Genomic DNA, 8,177 nt, shown 5'->3' with positions numbered 1-8,177 from the left:
AATATGCATGCATGGTTTCGAATATTGGTAAAACATTCTTTCCTTATAGATAAAAATATCAGTTGACTTTGATAAACATTGAAAAAGTTTGTTAAAATTAAAGCGATACTGCATGTCTGTTGTTTTAACTAACATACGATTATTTAGACAGCATTATTTTGGAAATAACGTACAGAAAAACGTTTTAATGTTATTAATGCAAAATAGGTTACACGTCCGCGGAATAATTTCACGAGGGTATAGCTCGAGTGATTCATCCAGGGACGTATAACCGATTTTAGTGCATCAATTCAAGTAAAACACGATATTGCTATACATTATTTCAATCTTAATATGTTCTTATTTATTATAATAATATAAATAAAAGATAATAGGTAAGGGTAGATTTCTCGGAAGCACAGAGCACCAAAAACACAGCCCCAGAGCCACGCATTTACATAGTAGGCCCATAACAAAAAGAAGCTGTAATGGAAAAATATTTCAGACGGGTTACTTCAAACATCCAACAAGTACATATTAACTTATGCTAAATATTGATGGAGAGGAAGGAAATGGTAAGAGGCGAAATGTGGTCGGGGGTGGGGGGAAGGAATCCGAAAGGGAAAGTTGAACAAGGACGAATATACAAGGGAATGCCATGTTCTTTAAAAACAGTCGCACTACAACACATGTAAAAAGATCCTTGGAAGCATATAACGCAACCAAGCAAAATAATAGCAGACTCGGTTTGATTGAGTCAGTTCATGAAAGGTAACGGAATGTGCAACGCCTCTCAAGCCACGTAGCACCGGCTTAAGCGGAACTCTAATACCCATAAACATTGAGTCCATGATCCCAAAGGACCAGAAAGTATAACAACACTGAATCCAAGTACGGGGAGACTTTTTACGGCCGCCACAGGGCACTTAAAGATTGCTGTTGTGATAGTAGATAAAATCTGTCAGAAGATCAGACAGTACTATAGATAAAACAAAGATAAGGGTAATATTATAGTAGCTCGTCCTTTCTTGGTCGCAACAAAAATATTGGCGTCATCGCACAATAACATGACGTTATTTAAGCGTAAGTGTATTTTAACAGAAACAAGCATAGATATATTAGAATAAGATTTATATCATGCGCGTTGTGAGACCTACAGGTGCTTCTGTCTTATTTTGTTTTCTGAAAATAACGTCTAAACAAACTTATTTATATTTTTTTATAAAACAAAAAGTACAGAGCTAAAACTAAAATGAAAACTCTATGTTATATTTAAACAACTGCATGCACTTTATCATTTCTACTATAAATGTGTTAAGGGGCGGACCATTTCAACTTTAGGGGGTTGGAGTAAGGGTATTTAGTTGGAGCGAAGAACATTTTTTGCCTTCTATGAAAGTCAGAATTTTTTTCATAGCTTGACATTTTTCAAGGGGGCGGGGTGTACTATTGGGGGAATGCTCCCAGGGAAGAAAATTTGAATTGCAGAACATATCCGTAATGTAAATACAAACAGAAATGTCTGATAAAGTTCACCCATAATATTATGATTGAATAATAAGTCCTTTTAGGTAAAACAAAGGTGTCTTGACCTAATACAAGGTACAAGCAGTCTGCTGGGTAGAGAAAGGCAGAAAAAGCAAAATATCTTGTATAACTAGAAGACAATGGGTCTGTTTTCTGCCCACCTGGAATCCGGTGTTTTCTGCTCACCTGGAGTTCAGCTTCATATAATACTTCTGATACCAGGCTTGCGAGCGTAGCGATCATAAACTCTATTTCAAAAGGATCTGAGATCTGAATTCTATGCTTTAAAACGGTTGCGGGTCCTCGCTCGTAATTTTTTGCATGCCTAATCCTGAATTCTAAGAGGATTTCATACTGAAAATTATGGTTGTCAATAACTTTTATTAGAATTAAGTTATATAACATGAACAAGCCTTTGAGAAGAAAACTTTATTAGGATGCAAGATCATTGTAGAAAGTGATTGTGAATGTTTTTAAATTTTTTAAAAGCTAAATGCAATTATAGTGAGCTTTAGGATAAAAATATCAGTATGGTCTTATAAATAAGAAGATAATATATATTTATATATTCAAAATATAGCGCTCCCCCACCTCCCTGCTGTTACGCCTATAAATACAGTATAGATTACGGTTCATATACTGAAATTATCATTATAACATATTTCCACACAGCTTTAATACTCACAAATCAATATCGCGCTAATCTTCAGCAGTGTTCAATATTTAAACGTTAATGGAAATGCTGCTCTTCCTTAATAACGAAGAATTTTTTTTAACATGCTGAAGCAAAAATATTTCGTTTCAAGTCAAACCAAAGTCAGGAATCTTGTTTTCAAATATATCCCAGGCCCACCGCCTCCAACAGAATATCAAATGGTCGGCTCCTAATTGATTAAAAGTTTCAATGTCCCGTACAACCATACAAGATACAAGAATCTTGAGGGCACTTATAACCATTACATAATCGTTTACCGGCAATAGAACACTTATAAAGAACTGCAAATAAAATATTTGGAGTGTAATCAAATATATAGTTTATGTAACAACGTATTAGCATATTAACATGTCCTTCTATATATCATAAACACTTTAAATTTGATCGTATGGAAAATTCAGTTAATTGTTTGATACTTTTAAATTACTGACAAATATTTATGTATCGTATAATTGTTTTAAAAGATTTAACAATAATTCATTTTTATTCTGCACTTTTAAGCTATTTATTCCTCTTTAATATTCAGTTTGTTAAACTGTATATCATTTAATAGATATCGGAAGTAGAAAATGTTATTGATACGAAATGCACATATATTGCACGTATGTTTACATCCTGGATCACCAAAACTAACTCTTCTTCCGGAAACACTACTTTTGATGCGTAAAGATTAGTGAGAAATCAAACCAAGTACTTTATATATTGGTAATGGGCGATATCGGTCAGTTAACTCCCCTGTTTAAACAGTTGCGCGTATGTGTGGCGCTACATGCGAATAGGTCTTAGAAAAGTTTTCTTACACTATTTACATCGTTATTCAGTCGCTGTCACTTCAAAATATTAGTAGATTTGAAAAGTATCCTACAATGTCATCAAAATTCAGCTGTTCATTACTTGAGCAATTGAGGAAAGAGCTTTATTTATATTTATTGATAGTCTATGCTTTAATGCAATTAGGTGTAGAATAATATAGATATTATAATAATAATTACTGTAAATTGTTAGAACGTATGCTCTTTTGATAAGATGTCCATTTTCCACCAGCCCAGTTAATTATTACAGCCGTTTTCTCATATATTTCATGAAAATATCATCAATGAGGCATATATGATCTCTATTGAGAAGTTGATATACCTCGTAATAATTTCAATTTTATGGTGCAGCCTCTTTAATTTTCAGTCAATTCAAATTCACAGCAACTTGCGCACATAAAGTGAAATTATAAACTTCCAATAAAATTGTCATTGATTCAATCTCTTAATTGTTCACTGTGGGTTTGACACAGTACTTAATGGGGAAGTTGTCACTCGCATATTTGCAAGGCCTAAAGCATCACTTCTTGAGATATCATCTCAACAATTAGTTGAAATATTGTTAATCAACATTGTTAATCAACAAAAACACTGACAATGTGTACACATTTATTTCTTAACTATAGAAAACAAACTAGAAATATATAACAAGATTGTAAAGTCTAAATCTTTATATTTAATAAAATCACCCAGAGGATCTTTAATACACAGACCACAAATTTGTAGAGTAAACAGAAAAACAAAATCTGAGACCTATTAGAAATTATTCCAAAACGTTAAAAGTATTAAGAAAACTTATTATATACATTACATTAGTATCAGACGGTCCAATATTATCACCCAAGTGGGAGCAGGAAGTGTTAAGTCTGTTTAAATGACATACTGTTGAACCTCCTGGAGTTAACAGGACACATGACATGCACATTTTTATGATAACAATCAGTATGCAGTTAGTGGATAGGTAATTTTATGCAAACTTAATAAATCCTGAGTAATCACTGTCCATTTGAAACCAAGCATCTATACAGGGGTAAAATTACGCAATATTTTCAACTAGCTAAATTAGCTAGCCTCACTTTGCTCATAAATTAAATGGAATGTGACACTTAAAATAAATGCTACAAGAATATTTCAGTATATTATCTGGCCAGCATTTTGAAAAATGATGAAAACTCTACAAGACTTTAAATTTTATGTTAAAAACAGAAGAAACAGCTATCCAAATAGATGATACTGAAACATTACATGAATATATCTATTTAAATAATTTTTATTCAGCTATAAAACGCGTGAAAGGTTAACAAAAGAGTTTAAATACTATGATAAAAGCCGAGAATACACCGAATGATAGGACCTATTCGCCCGTAGCGACAAACCCTTGGGGAAGATAACTCGCCGAATGCTGCTACTGAATACTAATTTAAACGAAAACAGCAAGTATATCTCATCACGATTTCACTTGTTACACTACTTTACTTATAATGGTGTGATTTTAAAGCTACTCATGTAAGGTTTAGGCGATAAATGTGAAAAATATATATCTTCATTTCCAAATAGCTTGAATCTAACATTAAAAACAAACCAAACAACCTAAGATAGACACGGACAAAATATACGAAAAATAAAAAAGGTACTTATAGTATTAATGGAAATTCTCAAATTTTACTGACTTGCTTAGTTACAAAATATAGACATTATTTTACTTTGACGATAATGATGCACAATTTCCACGGCCTACGCATGCAAGGTTAGGATAGCAACTGAAAAAAGCTAGAAAATATCAGATTCCACTTTCCTTTTTTTAAAATGTTACTCATTTGTACTACAGACAAGATAAGCATATCTGAATTCGATGGTCAAAATATGGATAGTTTTTGCTATTTCTTAAACAGTCATAATTATAACACCAATTATAGCAAGATTTAATTCAGTTAACTAGCCTCGTTTTGTTTCCTGTGATTTTGTGAGTAAAGTGGAATAGATGAATTATGGATTTATGTCTTGCCAAAAAGCCTGAATACCTCTTTGAAATGGCATTTAATGTATCTAACTGCAGTTAATTTTGATAATTGTTTCAAAATAGCATTCAGATGAACTTCGCAATCATTTGTATGTTCACTTAAAATGCTACTTTAAAAATAGAACATTCAAATTTTATCAAGGTTTAGAAAGTTTAAATTTTCATCAGTTACTTTAAATAAATATTAACGTTACTCTCAAAAGGCCTCCGATAGTCAAGTGCCTTTTTAAACTTTAGCTTGCCGGCGGCAAGGGATTTACCTTTGGGACCAGTGCACCTCAGTCCGGGCACACTGGACATTGTCTGCACTGTTCGCTATTCAGTCCGTAAATTTTCAGTGAACGCACCTTCAAATAATAAATGGTATTGCCCAAATTGAATGATGGACCCGTCCATTTTATAAACTAAGCAGGGTAAAGGTTAAACTATCATTAGTAGCAAATATTTTGCATACAATCAGTTTACATTTAATAAATAATGCAGTCTTTTCGTGTGAAGTACGAGTATTAGCACATCTACTAACTTTTAAAATACTTTATTTTTTTAGGAATAGCATCAGAAAGCACACTATAACATTGCACTAAACATAAAAATCGAAATCAAACATAATATACTGGAAACTTTTCCAAGTTGAGAAAAAAAACATGTTACTAGATCTTACGACGGGTCATCGTTAACTTAAACCAAAAACAACATTAAAGGCAAAGAAAATCTCCTATATAAGTGACCCCCCACAAATACCAGATTTTTTAATCCCCAATATACAAGATCCTATCTGGTCCAGTCTGATAAGGGTCTATAAAACCCCTGTAGACTTGACATGTAGTATAATTATTGTCAGAGAATCATAAATTTTATTGCCTACAGAAAAATTGGTTATTTCCTGTGTTTTGTATTTTATTGATTGAAATGCTTTTTTTTTTAGAATGTACAGACAATTATTTTAATTGATGTTGAGTAATGTCCCGGCCAATCAAATTATAACTCTTATAGCAAAGCAATTCTCACTCCTTAACCATAAATAACTATTTTAAAACTTAATAAAAGAAATTAAAAGTTTGTTTATTCAATGATTATGATCTTTTTATCAAAAGTAACAAAATAAAACCAAAAAAAAAAGGATAATTGCTGGATTTTATTAGAAATTAAAGAAGCATTCAGTTGCATTTTTAATAGATAAAAATGGAATATGGACAGAAGGATTTTATATATTAAAAATGCATAATTCCCGTTGTGTTGTCTAAATAACATTTCTTTTATGTATAATAAAATCCAGCAATAAAGAGATATCAGTGTTCAAAATACACATAATTTATTATTTCTAAAAGCTATGTGCCTGAATGAATTTTTTATAATTTTGATTAAAAAAACAAACAAAAAAACAAAAAAACAGCAATGATGAAATGTAATTGTTAAAAAACTTGATTATTAAAACTATGATAAAAACACTGTTGTATCTTATCACTTTGTTTATTTAGCTCTAATTCAGTCAAGCTTTCTAAACTCGCTATAAAGGTGGGAACTGATTTGCTATGAAGGTGAGAAATATCACCTGTTATTTATGTATTGCACAGTAGCTATACAGTAGCTTATTATGATAAACAGAAGCAAGTCTATCAATGGTCCAGTCTTGTGTATTGGCCATTACCACCAATACACAGACCTTATCATTTCCATAGGCCACATACCTGGCATACCAGAATCAGTGTCTTTAACTCAAAAAAATTCAAAAATTAATCTCACTTCACTAAGATGTCATTTCTTAAATTCGAAAGAAAGCATGATGGTCCATTATATAAATTATGTACAAAACCTGTAGAATGTTCATAAAAGGAATATAGCATTGAAATCAGACGGAATTATATAATTATGTACTTATTTGATAAATGGGTCCTTCAGATCAGAATGAATTAGTTCACTGTCCTGCTTGCAGAACAACTAAACCACGGTGATTTTCTCTTAACTCTTAAGCTCGACTGGCAGAGTTATCGTGTTAAGTCCTACATTGAAACTCTCGTCATATTATAATGCATTATTTTAGATAAAGGGACCTACTTGTTGAAGTGATTTCCAATGTTTTTATTTTCAGACTGCCTCGTCTAAGTGTAATTGAACTGCAACAGATCTAGTTAATCTCTCTTTTGCCAGAAGGGTTACCAGCCAACCCCCTTTGTTTTCAACGTACGAATCGTTATGAAGTGTGGCATTTTTGCCCTATTTGTAACAGTAAATCATTCTTCTTTCACCGAAGAACCATACAGCTTGCCAAATAACTAAACATACAGTAAGTATACAGATAAGCTTCATATTGACTGCTGTAATGAGTTTTCTTTGCATTTGTTTCGTTTAAAACATTCCAATAAAACTGAAACTATTTAACGTGATATCTTGATTTTGGCATTTTGCAGAATGAGCCACATTAACACACTATTGAGAAAACAGATATGCTTTTTCTTGTCCTACCACTATGCATTTATCAGACTGGTATCTGTTTGCCGAATAAACTGTATTCGGTCAATAGAAAGTTATGATTTCAATACAACTGAAGGATTTCTTTTTCAAGTATTTGTACAGTAGGCAGTGAAAACTGACTCAAAAGTTTGAAGCTCAAACATTTTTTCGCTTTATGAGAACAGACACGGTTAAAAATTAAAAAAAAAACTACTCTATCCTAGTATATCTCAAACCGGAAAGGTAGGTGACGGCTTTAAAACAGTTTGAGTGAATTGACCTTGACTTTATGTATTTGTTTCCACATATAACTAATTTGAAGCAGTCTTGTAATTGTAAGATCTAAAACATTTGTGGTAGAAGGAATTTCATTGGTTTTTGGTATGATTTATCTGAGTCAAAGCCACTTTGCTTGTTTTGTACACGAGTGCCCTGATAGCACCTACGAAAAACTAAATACAGAAGGCAAACTATGTGGTAAGGAATAATGTTTTATTGTAAGGAATCAAGTATGTGCGTAGGAATTTACAAATGAATAAAAATCTGAATGGATTATTTTTGTATCGAAAAACATTATAAAACAAATTTATATCATTGACAGATTTTATTGATTGCAGGATAAATCAAATATTGGGTTACTTTCTACCTGAAAGTTTATCACCCTCGGCAGGGC

This window comes from Mercenaria mercenaria, unplaced genomic scaffold, assembly GCF_021730395.1.
Source record: "Mercenaria mercenaria strain notata unplaced genomic scaffold, MADL_Memer_1 contig_1222, whole genome shotgun sequence".
Classification (NCBI taxonomy): Eukaryota; Metazoa; Mollusca; class Bivalvia; order Venerida; family Veneridae; genus Mercenaria; species Mercenaria mercenaria.
Note: the sequence above shows the minus strand (reverse complement) of the source record.